The sequence below is a fragment of the Hylobates moloch genome, unplaced genomic scaffold, assembly GCF_009828535.3.
Source record: "Hylobates moloch isolate HMO894 unplaced genomic scaffold, HMol_V3 SCAFFOLD_2, whole genome shotgun sequence".
In the NCBI taxonomy this organism is placed as follows: domain Eukaryota; kingdom Metazoa; phylum Chordata; class Mammalia; order Primates; family Hylobatidae; genus Hylobates; species Hylobates moloch.
In genome coordinates this window covers 88,327,734-88,348,544 of record NW_026652277.1, presented here as the reverse complement: position 1 = coordinate 88,348,544, position 20,811 = coordinate 88,327,734, and the positions used below count along the sequence as shown (strand labels likewise).

General features: G+C 37.7%; 1 protein-coding gene and 1 pseudogene across 2 annotated transcripts in view; one reads left to right on the top strand and one right to left on the bottom strand.

The window, feature by feature from the left end:
• Positions 1–20,811, bottom strand: part of FILIP1 (filamin A interacting protein 1) — a 259,847-nt gene that overhangs the window by 203,188 nt on the left and 35,848 nt on the right. The gene's annotated exons all lie outside the window — the stretch shown is intronic.
• Positions 5,784–6,220, top strand: LOC131382674 (large ribosomal subunit protein uL24-like; annotated as a pseudogene).

The following is a 20,811-nucleotide window of genomic DNA, read 5'->3' as shown; positions in this document are numbered from 1 at the left end:
CTTCACAACACTGTCAGAGCAATGACTATGTTGAGGAGCTGAGCTCGCGGGTGCTATATTTAACCAGTGTTCTCAGCAAGTCAAGCCTGTCAACAGCTGAGAAGTTTGGAGCCGGCTTTACTCAGTTCCTAAGCAGCTGGGTTATCAGTGGATACAGCGCTGCTCACCCTGTAAAAGACTGCGGGAAAACCGGCAGACCCTTTTAAGGACTTCTGCTCATTTCACAGAGGTAATTATTGTTTGAAGCTCTTAACTACAGACTGAGATTTGGGACTTAGGTTTTAAAATGTGAAGAGAAACAGAGCAGCAGTTGTCTTAGGCAGAGCAATTTACTAATGCAATATTCTTCTCAATTAGGGTGTCTCAGATAAATGTTCTGAAATAAAAAATGCTTTTTAAAAGTGTATCACTTCTGCATAAATGGAGGTTTTAAAAAAGTGTATCACAACTGTTGGTTGTGAAAATGAGTACGAGATCACTTCCAAACAGGTTTTGACACTGGTGTGTTTCATTTATAGCTAGATCACTTACCTAGTCATATCAAACTTTTGTCCAGCTATGTACCTGAATGTTATTAAAATAAAATTACCATAAAGGAATGTCTATAACATTATGATTTTGAAAGGAGTAACATTAAGAAGGAAAATCTTAGCATCCTCACTCAGGTTATTCATTCAAAGTAACACACTGTAAACACTCCAGGAAATCCAGGACATGAGATACCTCTGGTTGTTGACAGGCTTGCCTCATCATTAACCCTCCAGTCTCCACAACATGAAGAATGTCTCAAGATACTTTATATGCTTCATCCTACATAACAAAACGGTATGAATCTCCTGAGATTGAAACTTTTAAAAAATTATTTAACTAACTAGTTTTGGGGACTGTTTTACTAATTACATATGTGAAATTAACACTAAGGGAAACTGAAGGAGGTCCTTTTGGCCACAGGTAAAGTAGGAAGGGAGACACACACACACACACACACACACACACAGAGAGAGAGAGAGAGAGAGAGAGAAACATTATTGATTAACAAACTAGAATATGGCCCTGACAAAAATCTCACCAATACCATTATAAAGGTTGACCCTCTTCCTGAGATCAATTTATCAGATTAAAGATATCCTCTTTTTGACATGCAAACTGAAGATGAATGAAGGGCATATGTAAAGGTGTTGATGTAATACTTTAAGAGTTGCATACTTGCAGTAAGTAGCTTATGTGCTGGGTAACCCTATGTCTCTGAGAAAGTTTGCCACTTCAATCAGGAGTGTGTGTATGTCCTTCTTTTTAAAGAAATGACCCTCACCTGCTCAAGCCATTCGAAAACATCTCAGTTCTTCTCATTCCAAATAGCACACTGACAGCATGCACCCTGCCCCTTTAATGTACTTACTACCATACACATGTAAAATTGCATTTGTTCAGACTCAGTCTTTCTGAGTCTGAGCCAACCTTGATTTAAAAAAAAAAAAAAAGAGACTTCTATTAAGGTGAAAGAGCTCTCATGTGAAATTAACTGACTCTTCTCGAGCTAATGGATCTTTTAGAAACAATCTATTCACGGTCCCCAAAAGTGGGTTCTAATAGAGATAGAAAGTATAAAAGTGAAGTATGAGCTAATTCAGAATCATCAGAACTTTTAAAAAATTACAAAGGGGCCAGGCACAGTGGCTAACACCAGCACTTTGGGAAGCTGAAGTGGAAGGATCACTTGACGACAGGAGTTCAAGCCTGCCTGGGCAACACAGCAAAACCCTGTCTCTACAAAAAATTAGCCGACCATGGTAGCACATGCCTGTAGTCCCAGCTTCTTGGGGAGCTGAAGTGAGATGATGGCTTGGGGCCAGGAGGTCATGGGTGCCGTGAGCCATGATTGTGCCACTGCACTCCAGCCTGGGCAACATGACCGTGTCTCCAAAAAAAAGTGGGGGGTCGGGGTGAGATGTAGGTAAATTACTGTTTGAAAAATATATATGCTTCCCCTCACACACACCAAATGCAACAGCCCCCGGTTAAAATCCACTAAAAATAACCCTGGGGATATATTATTTCACCCCTGCTAAGAGTTCACTTTACAGATACTCCAGACCAAAATGAAGCAAAGAAGAGTGGTAGCCAAATGTCGAGATAACTGAGGGGGAAAACCCACTTTGCCCTTATGGCCAAAAAAGGGTGATAGATTTATTTCTTCCACAACTATCCAGATAATTAAAGTTTTCAGTTTTGTTTTGTTTTATGAAAACCTATTCCCTTACCATTGTTTTCCTTAACCTTTGGATTAGCTGTCTATTGTTGCTATTAGTTTATTTTTAAACAATGTGGTGACAAGCCACAGCATACAGAATTATTCATATAATTAGATATTGTTGCTATCATCAAATTATGTTCTTCAATTATACTAGGCATAAGTGCATGACTGACTCAGTATTCTACAATAATCAGACTCTCTCTCTCTCTCTAACACACACACTCACACACACGCAGGCAATAAAGTAAATTTATTTTGAAGGCTTTTCCCCCTGGGAATGATTATTCAGACTAAAGCATTTCCGACATAATCTGCAGAGGAAGTGGTGCTGCTAAGAACTATTAGAAATTTGTGTTTTGTATACAGTCAACAAGGAACTGCTGTTTCAACACATATTGTTAATATATTACTGTTCAGCTGCATCCTTTCCCACAGCCCTAAGTGTGAGCATTCTGAGAACTTCTGATAAATTTACAAGTAAAACTGAATATCCCAACTTCAAGGATGAGTCATGATGAAACTTTTTTTTTTTTTTTTGAGACGGAGTCTCGCTCTGTCCCCCAGGCTGGAGTGCAGAGGCGCTATCTCGGCTCACTGCAAGCTCTGCCTCCCGGGTTCACGCCATTCTCCTGCCTCAGCCTCTCGAGTAGCTGGGACTACAGGCACCCGCCACCTCACCTGGCTAATTTTTTTTGTATTTTTAGTAGAGACGGGGTTTCACGGTGTTAGCCAGGATGGTCTCTATTTCCTGAACTTGTGATCCACCCGCTTCGGCCTCCCAAAGGAAACTTTTTAATAAGAAGATAGATTAATATTATTGGGGGGTGGGGGGAAAGGCAAATAAATTAAATAAGAGCATTGACCCATTATCTCTACACCCATTTCTAAAACCAAATTTTCCCACCTTGTTCACTTAAATAAGCACAGTGATTTTTAAAAGCAAAAATAAGTTATTAAGTTATTTAATAAGTTAATTAAGTTCTCTAATATACCAGTGAAGAGAAAAAATAGACATTTGCTTCAAAACAATGTTTACTTTAATAAGGTTTGGGGGTAGTGGGTGGGTGGCATGAGGCAAGTTTTCAATCAAACATGCTCTGTTAACATTTATTGCCTGACTCTGAGATGATGAATATAAGCTCACTGGTACCAGAGAATTTTTCAGTTTGTTTTTTTCTGGCTACCTAAGCACCATAGTAAGTGTTCAATAAATAAGAAAGACTGAATGAGCAAATGAACATATAAAAGATTAAAGAAAAGATAAAGAAAACTATAGAGCATACAGAAAATGCTTCCAGGCTCTCTGGACAGAGTTGGTCATCATTAGATACATATAAAAAACTTGTAGAAAGAAATATTTGATTGTGAATTATTTTGAATTTGTTAAATTGTTGTTGTTGTTTGAGACAGTTTCGCTCACTCTGTCACCCAGGTTGGAGTGCAATGGCATGATCTCAGTTCACTGCAACCTCCGCCTCCCAGGTTCAAGCAATTCTCTTGCCTCAGCCTCCTGAGTAGCTGGGACCACAGGCATGTGCCACCATGCCCAGCTAATTTTTTTTTTTTTTTTTGCTATTTTTAACAGAGGCGGGGTTTCACCATGTTGGCCAGGCTGGTCTCGAACTCCTGACCTCAAGTGATCTGCCCGCCTTGGTCCCCAAAAGTGAATTTGTTAAAATTTCAAAGGAAAGTAATAGATCCCAGGATAATAATAAAAATATCTTTGCAACACTTACCATGAGCCAGACACAGAGTTCTAAGGGCTTAACATATATTAACCAAATTGATTTTCACAATAACTTTATGAGGTGGGTATTATTATTATCATCTCACATTTTACAGGCAAGAAATTGAAGCACAGAGATGTTAATAAATAGGCCAAGGTCACATGTTAGTTGGTAAATAGCAGGACCAGAATTTGAACTAGTAAATCTGGTTCCAAAAATTTGTGTTCTTAACTACTTAACTGCCTCTTACATACAATAGTCACAGTAGCCTGTTCTTACCAATCACTGAGGGTTACGGCAATATGAACTTCACTATCCCTGAATATATATACTTCTGACCAAAAATTACATTTAAAATCCAACAGCTTTGGAGGCAGATAGGAAAAAAAGATGGGATCATTTCATGATTAGCATAGTAAAATAAAAACTCATTGGAACTGAAGTCCCGTTGAATACCAGAAAAGAAAAAAATTGGACTGAAAAGAAGATAATTGCTTTAAGAAAAAGTCTATTTTTAAGCAAAGGATATGAGCTGTTCAGTATTGTTTCTAAAACAAGCAATGCGTGATGTTTTATGATGAACGAGTTTAATGCTTAATGAAATTCTAAAATTACATTCTAAAAATATACTTTTGGTCTATGATTTGATTTGATAAGCAATTTAAAAATGTTTTGGAGCTATGTGTTCTCAAGGTTGTAACCAACAACAAGAAAAAATAAAAAACAATGTAGGGGAAATCATACATTAGTAAGTTCTCTGGAATCAACATAATATTATGTTACATTTGACATAATCAGCTTTCACAATTTGAAAATACTTGCATTTTCAATTAACCTAACTATTCTTCTGTTTAGATTTTATAAAACCTTAAAAGAAACAGCACTAACACTGTTATAATAACATATACATTTATTCATTATAAAATAGATACTTGTCCTGACAATTAATAAGCACTGTCACACCTACAAATATTCATAAAATATTAAATTATTTATTTTTCCAACTGCTTCAGGAAAGAGAAAGACTAGGTTTCAAGTAAACTAATAAGATAATATTTTTGCTTTTGCCATAAATTAAGCACTTATATGCATGTATCAGACATTAAAATTCCCATTTCTCTGCTTGTGTGCTTGAAAGTGGGTTATTAGAACTTAAGCCTAAAAGTTATCGTTTTTTTTGACACCCCATAAGCCAACCTCTGAAGGACAAGCCTACCAGAACATGTCTAATCCTGAAAGTTATTTCAGGACCATATTCTACAGACACTTACAGATCACAAGCATCCTACTTTTCAATAGGATCAGATAACCTTCTCCTGAGACTATTTCCTGCTTCCTTTCCTGTGCCAGAGTCATGACTTACTCTTGCTCAACATTCAATATATACACATAGTATATATATATACACAGTATATATATATACACACACTGTATATGTATATACACAGTATATATATATACACACACAGTATATATATATACACACACACTGTATATATATATATACACACACACTGTATATATATACACACACTGTATATATATATACACACTATATATATATATATTTAACTCTGAAAAATGGGCTTTCTTAAAAATACAGACATTAAGATATTTGATTCTGGAGTAGGGTAAAGCTAGTTTAAGTCCAGACTCCCTTATTTATTACCTGAGCTTAGCAAATCACTTAATCTCTCAATCTCTCTTAAGCCACCTTTCCCTCTTCTATAAGATTAATAAAAGAATTTAAGACTATTCAGTTCTTCCCTTTTGCAGCCATCGCCGAAGCGGAAGCAGCCCGAATGAAGTCCAATCCCTTTGGGACTTCTGACTGAAACAGAACTGTGAGAAGCATTTCAATGCACCTTCCCACATTTGCAGGACAATTATGTCTTCACCTCTTTCCAAAGAGCTGGATCTGAAGTACAATGTTAGATCCATGCCTATGTGAATGGATGATGAAGTTCAGATTGTGCAAGAACACTATAAAGGTCAGCAAACTGGCAACGTAGTCCAGGTTCACAGGAAAAAATATTTCATTTACATTGAATGGGTGCAGCAGGAAAAGGCTAACAGCACCACTGTCCATGTGGGCATTTACTCCAGCAAGGTGGTTGTCACTGGGCTAACACTAGACAAAGACCACAAAAAAGACCCTTGAAGGGAAAGCGAAATCTTGTCAAGTAGCAGGGAAAGGGGGATATATAAGGAAGAAACAATAGAGAAGATGCAGGAATAAAGTAATTTTATATAAAACTTTCATTTAAAACTGCTAAAATGGAAAAAATGACCATTCACAATATCCAAACACTAGAAACACTCTAAATGCTTTCTACAATTGAACAGATAAATAAATTGTGGTATAGCCAAACAGTAGCATTGAGAATGAACAATCTACAACTACACAGCAGTGTAAATAAATCTCTCAAACAAAATGCTAAGTGCAAGAAACCAGACTCAAAAAGTACACTGTATGATTCCATAAATATCAAGTTCAAAAAGTGACAAAGCTAATCTATGGTGTTGGAAGTCAGGACAGTAGTTGCCCTTAGGAGATGGGAATACGATTTGAAGTGGACATGAGGAAAGTGTCTATGGCATTGGTAATGTTCAGTTTCTCGCTAGGGACACTAGTGTGTTCAATTTTGAAAATTAATCAAGCTGTATACTTATGATTTGTGTATGTTATAATTCAGTGAAATTTTTTTCAATTAAATGTAATTGAAAATATATTATGCTTACAAGTACTTACCTTCTGAAATATTTACAGATAACATGATATCTGGAATTTGCTTCAAAACAATCCAGTGTTGGCTGGGAGGGATTACAGGTGGCTCACACCTGTGATCCAGCACTTTGGGAGGCCGAGGTGGGCAGATCACCCTCCTCAGCCTGGCCAACATGGCCAACATGGTGAAACCCTATCTCCACTAAAAATACAAAAATTAGCTGGGTGTGGTGGTGCACACCTGTAGTCCCAGCTACTCAGCGGCTGAGGTGAAAGAATTGCTTGAATCCATGGGAGGCGAGATCACTCCCGCCTGGGCAATAGAGGAAGACTCAGTCTCATAAAAAAAAAAAAAAAAAAAAAAAAGAAATCCAGTGTCGGGAGAGGAAGAGAAGTGGGTGAGGGTATAATGAAACAGAATTGACCATCACTTGACTGCTGTTAAAGCTGGGAAACAGGTAATCATTATACTGCACACTCTTTCTATTTTCATATAGGTTTTAAGTTTTCTGTAATTAAATGTCTTTAATGCTTACTGTCTGGCATATAAATAGACACTCACTAAATGTTAGTTATTATTTATATAATTAATAGTATGACTACCTGAGTCTTTACATAGAAGTCACATGGAATTCCATTGGTGTCATAAGATAATTAAGAAGATAATTGAGGGCCAGGGGCAGTGGTTCACACCTACAATCCCAGCACTTTGGGAGGCCAAGGGGGGAGGATCACCTGAGGTCAGGAGTTTGAGACCAGCCTGGCCAACATGGCGAAACCCTGTCTCTACTGAAAATACAAAAATTAGCTGGGCATGGTGGCATGCGCCTGTAATCCTAGCTACTCAGGAGGCTGAGGCAAGAGAAATGCTCGAACCTGGGAGGCGGAGGTTGCAGCGAGCTGAGATTGCTCCACTGCACTCCAGTCTGGGCAACAAAGCAAGACTGTATCTCAAAAAAAAAAAAAAAAAAAAAGATAATTGAATTTATACTATTAATATACACTATTAGCAACTGAGATTTAAAAAATTGAATATAAAAAAGTTTATTCTCAAAGAAGGTGATTATTTTTTAAAAAAAGAAAAACAATTTTAAGAAAAAAATAGTAAAGCAACTAGAAATGCCAGCCTGAAGCAATTAGTTTAAAAACCACTGGAAAAGAGGCTTCATCCTTGCTTTTTTAACAAAACTTTTAACAAAACTAGCAGCATATTTTTCTTGCCTTATCTGATAATTAAAGGTAAAATATATCAAGAAAGTAAGGCATCCAGACAGCAAAAGCTGTAGGCCAACAGTTCGTAAATAACAGGAAATGTCATCACAAAGGTCGAACATTCAGGATGAAAAATTCAGGGCGAGAAATGTTCAGAAACACTTGAATCTGGTATCCATCTTACAGCTGAGTCGGCCCTTCTATCCTTAATATTTGCGTTCTTCACTTCTTTCATCTGAAAATGAAGTAATAAATCACCTCCTGGGAGAGGTGGAAGGGACAAGAAAGTGTTTTTGAAATGACAAAATATCTGAAAACTTTGTGCCTCGAAGTTTTCCTTTCAGTCACATACCTTGAGAACTATGAGCTAAGTCAACTATATGGTGAAATGATGGAGAATGTTCTTTTAGAAGCTTTATGTTAAATAAGTATAATATAAAATAAATGTGGAAATTAGAGTCGTTAGGTAGAGTGAGACAATTAAAAAGTCAAATAAAACTACAAAGCAGTAATTTTTTAAAAAAACAAAACTGACCTTTGTAAGATAATTACAAGTTCCTTGTTGAATCTTTAGCCCTTAAAAATAGCTTTATAGTCAGTGCAGTGAGTCCCACCTGTAGTCTCAGCTGAAGAGGGAGATGGCTTAGCTAGGAGTTTAAGGCTGCAGTGAGCTATGATTGTGCCACTGTACTCCAGCCTGGGTGGCAGAGCAAGACCTTGTCTCTAATAAAATATTAATAATATTGCAGAAAAATATTAAACTTAGTTAATAAATTGGAAAAAACTCACTGAAAGTTAAATGAAAACAGCAGATAATAAAACAGCATTAAATGTATTGTTGCATTATCCTACTTAAAGATAGATGTAGATGATATAGATATAGATACAGATATGAAAATAGATATACATATATAGAAATTCCCTCCCCACATTATGCATATGTATTTCTATAGAAATACATATACACATACATATATGTATATAAATGTGTGTATCTAAAATATTTACACATAATAATTACAATGGTTATCTTTCTTTATGTTCTCTAAAGTTTTCATATTGATATTTTGTTTTTTAATAGGAAAATAAGATAATTTAAAATTATTTCCTATTGGGGTGTTTTCCAGTATGTTGCTGAGGTGCAGGCTTGAAGATTCGTGCTTGGTATGACTTGCCTTTCCTGTTAATACTCAGGATTTCAATGAGTCTGCCTCAGGATAATGTAATTATTAAGCAAATGACATAGTTAAATTTTGCCTTGTGTGGATCTGGCATTCAATTTCCTTAACTAAATTCCTCTTAATATTCACTCATGGAAAAAAGAAAAAAGGTCATCTCGTGACTCTTCAAAATGAATTACAGTTGCTTTGCTTTCCATACTGTATGTGGGTTTTTCTTTTTTTTCTTTTTTTTTTTTTTTTGAGACGGAGTCTCGCTCTGTCGCCCAGGCTGGAGTGCAGTGGCGCAGTCTCTGCTCACGTGCAAGCTCCGCCTCCCGGGTTCCCGCCATTCTCCTGCCTCAGCCTCTCCAAGTAGCTGGGACTACAGGCGCCCGCCACTACTCCCGGCTAATTTTTTGTACTTTTAGTAGAGACGGGGTTTCACTGTGGTCTCGACCTCCTGACCTCGTGATCCGCCCGCCTCGGCCTCCCAAAGTGCTGGGATTACAAGCATGAGCCACCGCGCCCGGCTGTATGTGGGTTTTTCTACTCTTTTATCCTTAAGAATGTCTTAACTTGCCATAACATTATATCATTGCATTTGCCTCTGTAGCTTTCTCCTGTGACATTTTCCCTTTGAGCCATCGATTGTGTTTGGGTCTGCCTGGAAATTCTGCATAATGCAAGGAGGAGGTATTTTCTCCTTTAGGGCTTACCTGAGGAAAAGTTTCAGTCGTTTTGCTGCTGTTGACCTTAAGCGATAGAGGACAGAGAAACACTTTTTGCACTTCCTTAGCAATAGCTAGGACATGACATCACTATCTGAACAGGTCTTATGGTAGAAAGAGCCCTGGGAAAAAGGAGATTTTGTTCTGACCCCAACTAGCAAGACAATTTTTAAAAATGATTTAATCCCTCTGAGCCTATTTCCTCAATTGTCAAGTGGGAATAATGGTGTTTAATCTACACACCCCACCACCACTCTGCACCCTCCACCAGCACCACCACTGTGATGATGGGGAGCCATTGCTCTAAAAGCGAGAATGTTCCATCAGAGCAAGGAAAGGCAATGGTGTTGTTGGGTTCACCCCCATCAATTTCCACTATCTAAAATTATTTTCATTGCCTAAAAATATTTTTATTACCTAAAAAGGTTTCCTTGTTATAAGCTTCATTTCTAACATGAAATGTCTTTTTTACAAAACATATTTTATTGTATTTATTTATTGTATGTGTGATGGAGTCTCACTCTGTCACCCAGACTGGAATGCAGTGGCAAGATCTCATCTCATTGCAACCTCTGCCTCCCAGTTTCAAGCTATTCTCCTGCCTCAGCCTCCTGAGTAGCTGGGACCACACGTGTGCACCACCACACCCAGCTCATTTTTGTATTTTTAGTAGAGATGGGGTTTCACCATGTTGGCCAGGCTGGTCTTGAACTCCTGGCCTCAGGTGATCTGGGACCACAGGCGTTCACCACCACGCCAGGCTCATTTTTATATATTTAGTAGAGTCAGGGTTTCACCATGTTAGCCAGGCTTGTCTTGAACTCCTGGCCTCAGGTGATCTGCCCGCCTTGGCCTCCCAAAGTGCTGGGATTACAGGCATGAGCCACCACGCCTGGCCTATTTTATTGCTTAGGTTTTTATACATAATTCTACTGTTGAAAACATTGTCAGATATGTAAGTAAGGGGGCAGGAATCTTTTTTTTCAAAAGCTGCTGATTTAATTGGTTGTAACCTCGCTGAAAGAAAAAAAAATGTTAGAGTTCCAAAGCCAAATTTTGCACATTTATGTAAACAAATAGTAAGTATTCTCAACTTCTGTGTCTGTGTGTGCTTGGAAATTCCATCATCTGTAAAGCAGGTGCATTTGAATGTAAATTGACCAACACCGTTTGTCAGAAAATGAATACATGTATTATGGAAGTAATAGACTTAAGCTACACACCAAGACCATAAACTCTAGATGTTTTCAAACTGTAAATAAGTAGATGAGAATGAGAAAGGGGAGTTGATAATGAGAGGTGACAGGAGCATAGCTCATCTTAGTGCCGGTTCAGACCTGCTAACAAGATGGCTGGTCCAACATGAAACCAGTTCCCCTGAAAAAACATGAATTCCATGTTTGCCTGTGTGGAATTCAATCAAAATCTGGTATACGATTTATGTAATAAATGAATGTGGTGCATTTACTCTGTGCAAGGCCCTCTAAAGCAATGGTTTTCAAGTGAGAGACATTTTGTCTGCCAAGGGACATTTGGCAGTATCTGGAGATGACTTTGGTTGTCATAACTGAGGGTTGGACTGCCATCCAATGGTAAAGGCCAGGGATGCTGCTAAATATCCTAAAATGTACAGGATAGCTGCCCCAAGCAAAGAATTTTCCGGTCCAAAATGTCAATAGTGCTAAGATGAAGAAACCCTGCATTGGAAGATTAAAAAAAAAATAATAATCAGACAAGAACGGTGCTCAGGAGCTTAGAGTCTGGCAATGAAGAAGAGGCAAATACATAACAAAATGGGCAAAGCAACAAGAGCTATAAGAAATATACAGAGGAAAAATTATTTATAGCTTAGGGATCAGTGAAAATTTTGAAAAATAACACTGTACCTGGAGGTATTGTTACCAGTGGGGGGTCGTCCAGGTTCTTGGTATTTTGAACAAAGAATTGGACAAAATGCACAAATGAAGCGATGAAAGAAGCAACGAAAGCACAGATTTATTAAAATGAAAGCACACTCCACAGAGTGGAAGTAGGATCAAGTAAGAGGCTCAAGGGTGATGGTTACAGAAATTTCTGGGGTTTAAATACCATCTAGAGAGGTTTCCCATTGTTTCCTTGGTCACACCCTATGTAAATGAAGTAGTCACCCATGACCAGTCTGATTAGCTTCAGGAGGGGAACAATTAGAGGCTGAAGTGAAGTTACAAAGTTATACCCCTATGCAAATGAAGACCTCCAGACCCTATTCTCCTGTCTCAGTATCACCAGTGAAGGCTGCGAAACAGTAAAGATGGCAGGGTATTCAACTAGGAGGAGAGGAAGTCAAATTATTTTTGCTTGCAGATGACATGATCCTATATCTAGAAAACTCCATCATCTCAGCCAAAAAGCTTCTTAAGATGATAAGCAACTTCAGCAACAACTCAAGACACAAAATTAATGTGCAAAAATTGGCTGGGCATGATGGCTCACACCTGTAATCCCAGCACTTTGGGAGTTCAAGGCAGGTGGATCACCTGAAGTCAGGAGTTCCAGACCAGCCTGGCCAACATGGTAAAACCCTGTCTCTACAAAAAACGCACAAAAATTAGCTGGTGTGATGGTGTGCACCTGTAGTCCCAGCTATTCTGGGGGCTGAGGCAGGAAAATCGCTTAAACCCAGGAGGTGGAGGTTGCAGTGAGCTGAGATCGTGCCACTGTACTCCATCCTAGGCGACAGAGTGAGACTCTGTCTCAAAAAAATAAAAATTAAAAATTAATTAAAAAATTAATGTGCAAAAATTACTAGCATTCCTATATAACAATAGGCAAGAAGAGAGCCAAATCATGAATGAACTCCCATTCACAATTGCTACAAAAAGAATAAAATACCTAGAAATATAGCTAACAAGGGAAGTGAAGGCCCTCTTCAAGGAGAACTACAAACCACTGCTCAAAGAAATCAGAGAAGACACAAACAAATGGAAAAGCACACTATGCTCATGGATAGGAAGAATCAATATCATGAAAATGGCCATACTGCCCAAAGTAATTTATAGATTCAACGCTATTCTCATTAAACTACCATTGACATTCTTCACGGAATTAGAAAAAACTATTTTAAAATGTATTTGGAACCAAAAAAGAGCCCAAATATCCAAGACAATCCTAAGCAAAAAGAACAAAGCTGGAGGCATCATGCTACCCAACTTCAAACTATACTACAAAGCTACAGTAACCAAAAGAGCCTGGTACTGGTACAAAAACAGACACATAGACAAATGGAACAGAATAGAGAACTCAGAAATAAGACTGCACACCTACAGCCATCTGATCTTCAACAAACCTGACAAAAATAAGCAATGAGGAAAGGATTCCCTATTTAATAAATGGTGCTGGGAGAACTGTCTAGCCATATGCAGAAATTTGAAACTGGACCCCTTCCTTACACCATAAACAAAAATTCACTCAAGATGGATTTAAGACTTAAATGTAAAACCCAAAACTATAAAAACCTTAGAAGAAAATCTAGTCAATACCATTCAGGATATAGGTATGGGCAAATATTTTATGATGAAATCTCCAAAAGAAATTGCAACAAAAGCAATAATAGACAAATGGAATCTAATTAAACTAAAGAGCTTCTACACAGGAAAAGAAACTATCATAAACTGTCATCAGAGTGAAGAGACAACCTACAAAATGGGAGAAATTTATTGCAATCTATCCATCTGACAAAGGCCTAAAATCCAGAGTCTACAAGGAACTTAAATTTACAAGAAAAAAAAATTAAAAAGTGGGCAAAAGACATGAACAGACACTTCTCAAAAGAAAACATACATGTGGCCAAAAAACATATGAAAAAAAGCTCAACATTACTGATCATTAGATAAATGCAAATCAAAACCACAATTTGATGCCATCTCATACCAGTCAGAATGGCGATTATTAAAAAGTCAAGAAACAATAGCTGCTGGTGAGGGTTTGGAGAAATAGGAATGCTTTTATACTGTTGGTGGGAATGTAAATTAGTTCAACCACTGTGGAAGACAGTGTGGCAATTCCTCAAAGACGCAGAACCAGAAATAACGTTTGACCAGCAATCCCATTACTGGGTATATATGCAAAGGAATATAAACCACACTATTATAAAGATACATATACACATATGTTCATTGCAGCCCTATCCACAATAGCAAAGACATAGAATCAACCTAACTGCCCGTCAGTGATAGACTGAATAAAGAAAACATGGTACATATACACCATGGAATACTATGCAGCCATAAAAATCCATGCTGGGACATGGATGGAGTTGGAAGCCATTATCTTCAGTAAACTAATGCAGGAACAGGAAACCAAACATCACATGTTCTCACTTATAAGTGGGAGCTGAATGATGAGAACACATGGACACATGGCGGAAGTGAAAAACACACACTGGGGCCCGTCAAAGGGTGAGGGTGTCAGGGGAGGATGAGTATCAGGAAGTATAGCTAATGGATGCTGGGCTTAATACCTAGGTGATGGAATGATCTGTGCAACAAATCACCATGGCACACGTTTACCTATGTAACAAACCTGCACATCATGCACCTGTACCCCTGAACTTAAAATAAAAGTTGAAGAAGAAAAAAGGAAAATAACACTGTAAATATCCATCTTAACATTCCTTTAAAAACTAAATTTAAAGGTGCTAGTGATTTTTATCATTCCTTTTTAATATAAATAAAAATAAATTAACCACCAAATATCTATGGAAAGATCCGCTCTATTCTTGCAACTGTATTAAATTGTCTGAGAAGACAAAGCTGAGTAAAACAGAGTCACTATTCTCTGGAACTCAGAATGGTTACATCTGTAATTCCACACTGACATTATTGAGATTCATTCTGTCAATGTGTTATAAGTGCCAATTATGTGCCAGGCGCTTTGTGAGACACAAGACTTCAACAGGCAAGGTTCCTGTTCTTATGGAGCACACTGTTTCTTGGAAGAGAGAGATAAAATTCAAACCAACAAGTGCATGATTTCGATGTGTGACTTCTGTTTCCAAAAATGTTGGACCATGGTCTAATAATCCTGAAAATCTCCTTACCAAAAAACACCTAGAAATTCCAGCTAAAATAATACAAATATTTTAGAAACCTAGCTGACATGAAAGACATTACGGGAAACCCCTAACGACCAAAACCAAAGAGGGGACTGAAAATCAGAGCCATGAATATGAGGTTTCTCAGGTATGGGGGCTGTATTACTCTCAGAAACCAATAGATTTTAATAGCCAGATAGGGATAGGATAGGATACGAAGCCTCAGGCCCATAGAGATTAAGATCTGGAACTAAAACCCTTGGATAAAGTTAGGACGCTTGTAATAAAAACAAAAAACAAAAATACCAAATAATAGGCACAGGAAAATAAGAAGACATCCATCTTGGCCTGGCTTTGGATGAGAAAAAAAAAATAGCCTATGCTGAGAATTCATTACTACAAACCAGGTTTCAGTAGGTTTGATGAGCGAATCTACAACAATCTTTTTGAGTCCCCAATCAAAGATGTTAAAATAAGAAGCTCTAGATTGGCAGTCCTCACAGAATACCTAACAGAAGAAAATGTTTATTTATACAGTCAGTATCTGGTGACCAGCTGTGCCTCTTCATGGCTTGTGAAGCCGTGGGCAGCATTGTCATGCTTCACCTTGCATTGCTTCCCATTCTTTCCTCCTTCTTCATTTCTCTTTTCTCTTAGTTTTACCATCCTGGAATTATACTTCCCAAATAAAGCTTAGTGCATAATCCTTGTTTCAGCTTCTGTGTTACAGGATACCTGAGCTAAGTTAGGGATTCCCATAAGAAGAAAAGGCCTGTTTACAGAGATGCCATCTAAACTGAGACCTGTAGGAGAAGAAGACCATGCAAACTATAGAGGGGAAGAGGAAGAGTAATCCTGACAGAAGGAATAGCACATCGGAAATCCTCGATGTGGAACAGAACACAGAACCTTCAAGAAACGTAAAGACAATGGCAGAGTATGGGAGATAGAAGTTTGGAAAGCTAAATAAGCACCCTGCCATGCAGAAGAGAGGTCTCAGGCCTGGATCTTGGTTAAAGCTATGTATGTGTTTTCTTAATTTAGTTGCCAAAAGTTGAAAAGTAAAAGATGTCATATAAAAACATCTGGATTTTGAAAAAATTTAAAATATCTGTCAGCAATGGGCCTGTATTCTTAATGGGACAACAATTAGCTGGATCCACCCACTTGAGACAAGACCTGTGACCTCATGTTCACCACTGCACCAACCGTCTTTTCATTCATTCATTTTGCCTATTTGGCCTCTATATGCATTTGAATTTCTAGTTCCTAATTTAGGACATTATTGGTTATGGCTTTTTAAAAGTGGAATTTTATTATAAAATAAAGGATAGCCCTTGACATATTTTAAGCAAGGGAATGATGTGATCTGCTTCATCTTTACACCATTCGCTGTGCAAATATACGTTGGAGAGGACCAAGAATGGAAATAAGGAAATGAATGAGGAGAGTATTGCAGGAATCCAGGTGAAAGATTATCGTGGCTTAAAATAGAGTGGTAGCAATGGAAATGAAGAGAAGTAAGTGGATTCTAAGTGTATTTTGGAAGCAAAAAATACAGTATTTGCTGATTGGTTTTATATTGAAAGTTAGAGAAAGAATAAAAATGACTTGTATTCTATTATTAACAACTTGAGCCTTCTGTGGTCAGTAGTTGAAGGGATATTTACTGATAATCATTAGTACCTGGTGAATTTATGTGAGTTAAAAATAAAGGAAATCTGATTCCCTAAAGGAGCTTGAATCCTATAAGTAGATGTAAGACTGATGCAAATACATGTACTTACAAGTAGCCAAAAATAAAAAGATATATAACTGTAATTGTAGAGAATAATAATGGCAATAGCTAATATTCATTGAGGATATATAGGTATCTGGTAAATACATCTCATTTAATTCTTATGATACACAGAGTTGGGCATTGTACTTCTCATTTTACACATAGAAAAATAATAAGTTAGGAAAGTTAGTTAACTAGTCCAAGATCATATAGCTTGTAACTGGCAGAACTGGCATTTGGGACCAAGCAGACCGACTCCATGGCATATTTTCTTAACCAGTACACTAGACTGCTTTTATAAACACGTAGTAGGGTCACAAATTTACCAGCATACTGCAACTTAGATATTCAAAGAAAAATGAACTCCTTTATTTGACTGAAATTGCTCTGATCTTCACAAACCTCCATCAGATGGTTAGAAGGGAGGAATTAACTTTCCTCAATCTTGCTTAAAATTTAGACCTATTAGATAATTGAAATAATCGACTGTTATCACATAAGAATACAGGCCCATGTTCTGACGTGTCTAGGAAAGAAATAGAGATTTCTCAGCCTTTCACCACATCTATGTGTGCAGTACTTATGCACGTCCATACATATTTCAGCTCTCCAAGATGGTAGTACCTGAGCATATGGGGGAGGGCTATGGTTTATGTGTGAACTGAGAACCACTAAAGTTCCCCAATATAAGCTTGATGTTCAGGGCCACTTTGTTGTTGCTTGCCCTGCTGGCATTCATAACTAAACTCCTGTTCTGGAATTGTCCTTGATCTGGTTCCTAGCTTGTTAAAAACCTGGTAGTGTTACCAGGTTAATGGAGCCTTAGCTCAGTTCTCAGCAGTGCTGTAGAGCTCCCTACATCTGTGACATCTCCTACATCCAACCATCTGCCCCAACAATCCACCTCCTGCCTCTGCTTCAGGATGACCCCCACCTAATCAGGGCCACTAGCTAGGCTAAAATATAACTTGTCATTCAAAGTGAGATCTTGTGAGAGTGATAAAAAGGTCTATTATAATTATAATGAAACAACAGAGATAAACTAGAACAATCTCAAATTAGGATATAGGGCAGGCCCACTTGCTCTCAACTTAGCTGCCTTGCAAGTTCCCCTTCCAGAAGTTTCAAGAACTCTTGAGTTCTTGCTGCAAGGGATGGAGGAGAGGCCCAGGAAAATTAAACTTTGCGGACTCCACCTAGTCACATCATATAGCCAAGTTCAGTTTGTTGTGCCTAAGTCCCAGGTTGGTCTAGGTTAGCCCAAAAATCAATCTCTTTTTGATCCAAAATGGAAATAGCCTCCCACACAACTATTTAACACACCTCCTCCTCTTTAGGCCAATGCCCAGAAAAGGAAATGGCTCAGTCAGATGCCACAGGGGAAGAGATATCTTCTCTTCACTATGGGAAAACTCTGTGACCCAAGTTCTCCAGACTTCCCCTTTGGTGGGTAAAATCAAAGCTAAAGGAGACAGGAAAAAATAACAACACAACAACAAAAACCCTCTCACTTCCACTAGGCTTGCTTTGAACCCTACTGTCTTCTTAAAGTCTAGTACCTATCTTCTTATCCTGGACCTGCAACCCTCAAGGCCCAGCTTTAGAAGGAGAAGATTACAAAGGAAAAATGATTTAAGGGAAAAGGTAGAAATAAAATGCATTGGTTTAATACTTGCAAATTAAAGTAACTGTAACATATAGAAGGCTATTCATTCTTACTCATGTTGTCTACAGTGAGAAAAATATTTAAAGTCATTCAAAATTAAACTTCTTAACCCAGACTTGATAAGGCAATTAAACATATGCCCTTTATGAAATATCCTGTCAGAATGATCAGATCTTCAGAGGTCAAAGGTCAGCTGTTTTTAGATCTAAGATCTTGTTCTAAATATTCTATGGTTCTGTGATTTTATCTTTGAAAGGCCAAAAAGTATCATATATCAAGTTTCCACTTAGGGCCTTGCTTACCCAAGTGTCTCAAACCTAAACTGCAAGTCTTAATGTTTTAGAGTGGCACTAAATGGCTTTCCAATATTGAGCAGGGATTATTGAGAGGTCCCCAAAGCTTGTGATGTTTCACAAGGGCATTCTAACGGGTTAGTTGTTCTATTTATTCTATTTAGTGCCAGGTAATGGCAACAAAGTGTTTCAATGTATATTGTTATTTCAGTTGATTTGGAATAATCCTAACCAAAAAAAGTTCTGTTTACTAATGTGCAATTTCCAAACAGAAACAGAAACACAAAAATGTTGAGTAATTAGAATCATGCAAGGACCAAACAAGAAGTGGCCAGACGGAGTTTGTCTGGAAAAGTTTTACAGTGCTTTTATGATTAATAAACCTAAGGAAAACATCTGAAGCTTCTTTGAAATGTTAAGAATGAACTATTGGAGAACAACTGTTCTTCAAAGAGTAGCAAAATATGCAAGGCAGTATCTCATTGGAGGGGTCGGGGGAAGAATCCTATACCTCCAATAAATTATTTAGAAAGGAGTAGAACATTGAAGTCTACAAGTTTGGAAGAATTTCTATTAACCCATCAAGTCAAGCTACTCCCTCCAAACCCTAAATCCCTAAACTTCCAAGACAATTTCTTTGGAGTTTGTGTTATATAACTGAATATTCCAGGAAATGCAGTTTCCTATTGCATATCCAGATTAGATGGGACTTAGCAAAAAGAAACTGTATGGAAATCTGGATAGTTCTCCAAAATACCTCTAGGCACTTCATCTGAATGAAAAGGTGCTTAAGAACCAAATAAAGAAGATATTCTGCTTTATAAATTATATAATTAGCAATACACATTCATTGAGTACTGACAGTAAACTAAGCTTGTTCTTACGAATAAAAATAATTATAAGTTTGTCCATCCCTTCAACAAATTTCATCAATTAATACAATAGATATAAATGCACACAATTATAACGAATAGACATGTGTATTCTAACAATTAGAATACACAGAATTATAATTAAGACAACATAAAATAGAATTAGGAAAATGAATCATAAATATTCTTCTCTAATGCAGGAGTTTGTGAGAAAGAAATACCCTTTTTGAAAGGGTCTAGGTAAATCAGAAATGCAGATAGATAAATATTAGACAAAGAGTACACCACATACCTAAAGAATAGATTAGCTAATTCTCAAACATTCATGATTACAGGGACAGAAATTATGTAGGTAAGTGAAATACATCTATGAAATCGTGAAGTTTCATACATTCAAATTCCAAAAATCTCATGCTTTGATACAGCATGTATCAATTCCCTTAAACCACAGAGACCAAATCAGAGGTTTATAATTCACTTGACTAAAAGTTATTTCAAGCTGTCACAAGGTGGTACTATGTGAAGCTACTGCCACTGGGAGAGAAGACCTGTTCTCCATCAGAATGGCAAGTAGAGTATCATACACTGGCCATGTTTGTGGGAACTGCCTATGCATTTAGAAGCACTTCCAGCAGTTCCCTACATCCCATGCCTGATAAAAGTCACATATGTCCCGGATTAGGATTCTCTAGAGAAACAGAATCGATAAGGGGAAGAGAGAGAAAGATTTATTATAGAAATTGGCTCACACAATTATGGAAGCTGAGACATCCCACAATCTGCTGTCTGTGAGGGGTAGGACCAGGAAAGCTGGTGGTGTAATTCAGTATTGAGTCCAAAGTTCTGAGAACCAGAAGAATGAGGCAGCAATAGTGTGAATCCCAGTCCGAGTCCAAAAGCCCAAGAACCAGGAGTGCCAATGGATAGATGTCCAAGGGCAGAAGAGAGTTGACTTGTCCCAGCTCAAACAGAGAGATGATGAATTCACCCTTTCTCCATGTTTTTGTTTTGAGCTCTCAATGGATTGAATGATGCCCACTCACATTGGTTAAGGGTGATCTTCCTTAGTTTACTGACTCAAATGCTAATATCTTCTGGAAACACCCTCACAGACACACCTAGAAATAACGTTTTATGAGCTATCTGGGCATCCCTTAGCCCAGTCATGCTGACACATAAAATTGGTCCTCACAAGTTCATCCCATGTTAATCTGACACCCATACACATTTCCCTAAACCATACTTAATTTCCAGATAACAACTAAAACAAGGTCATAATTCTACCTAACATGACACAACTATTCTGGGTACAACTGAAAA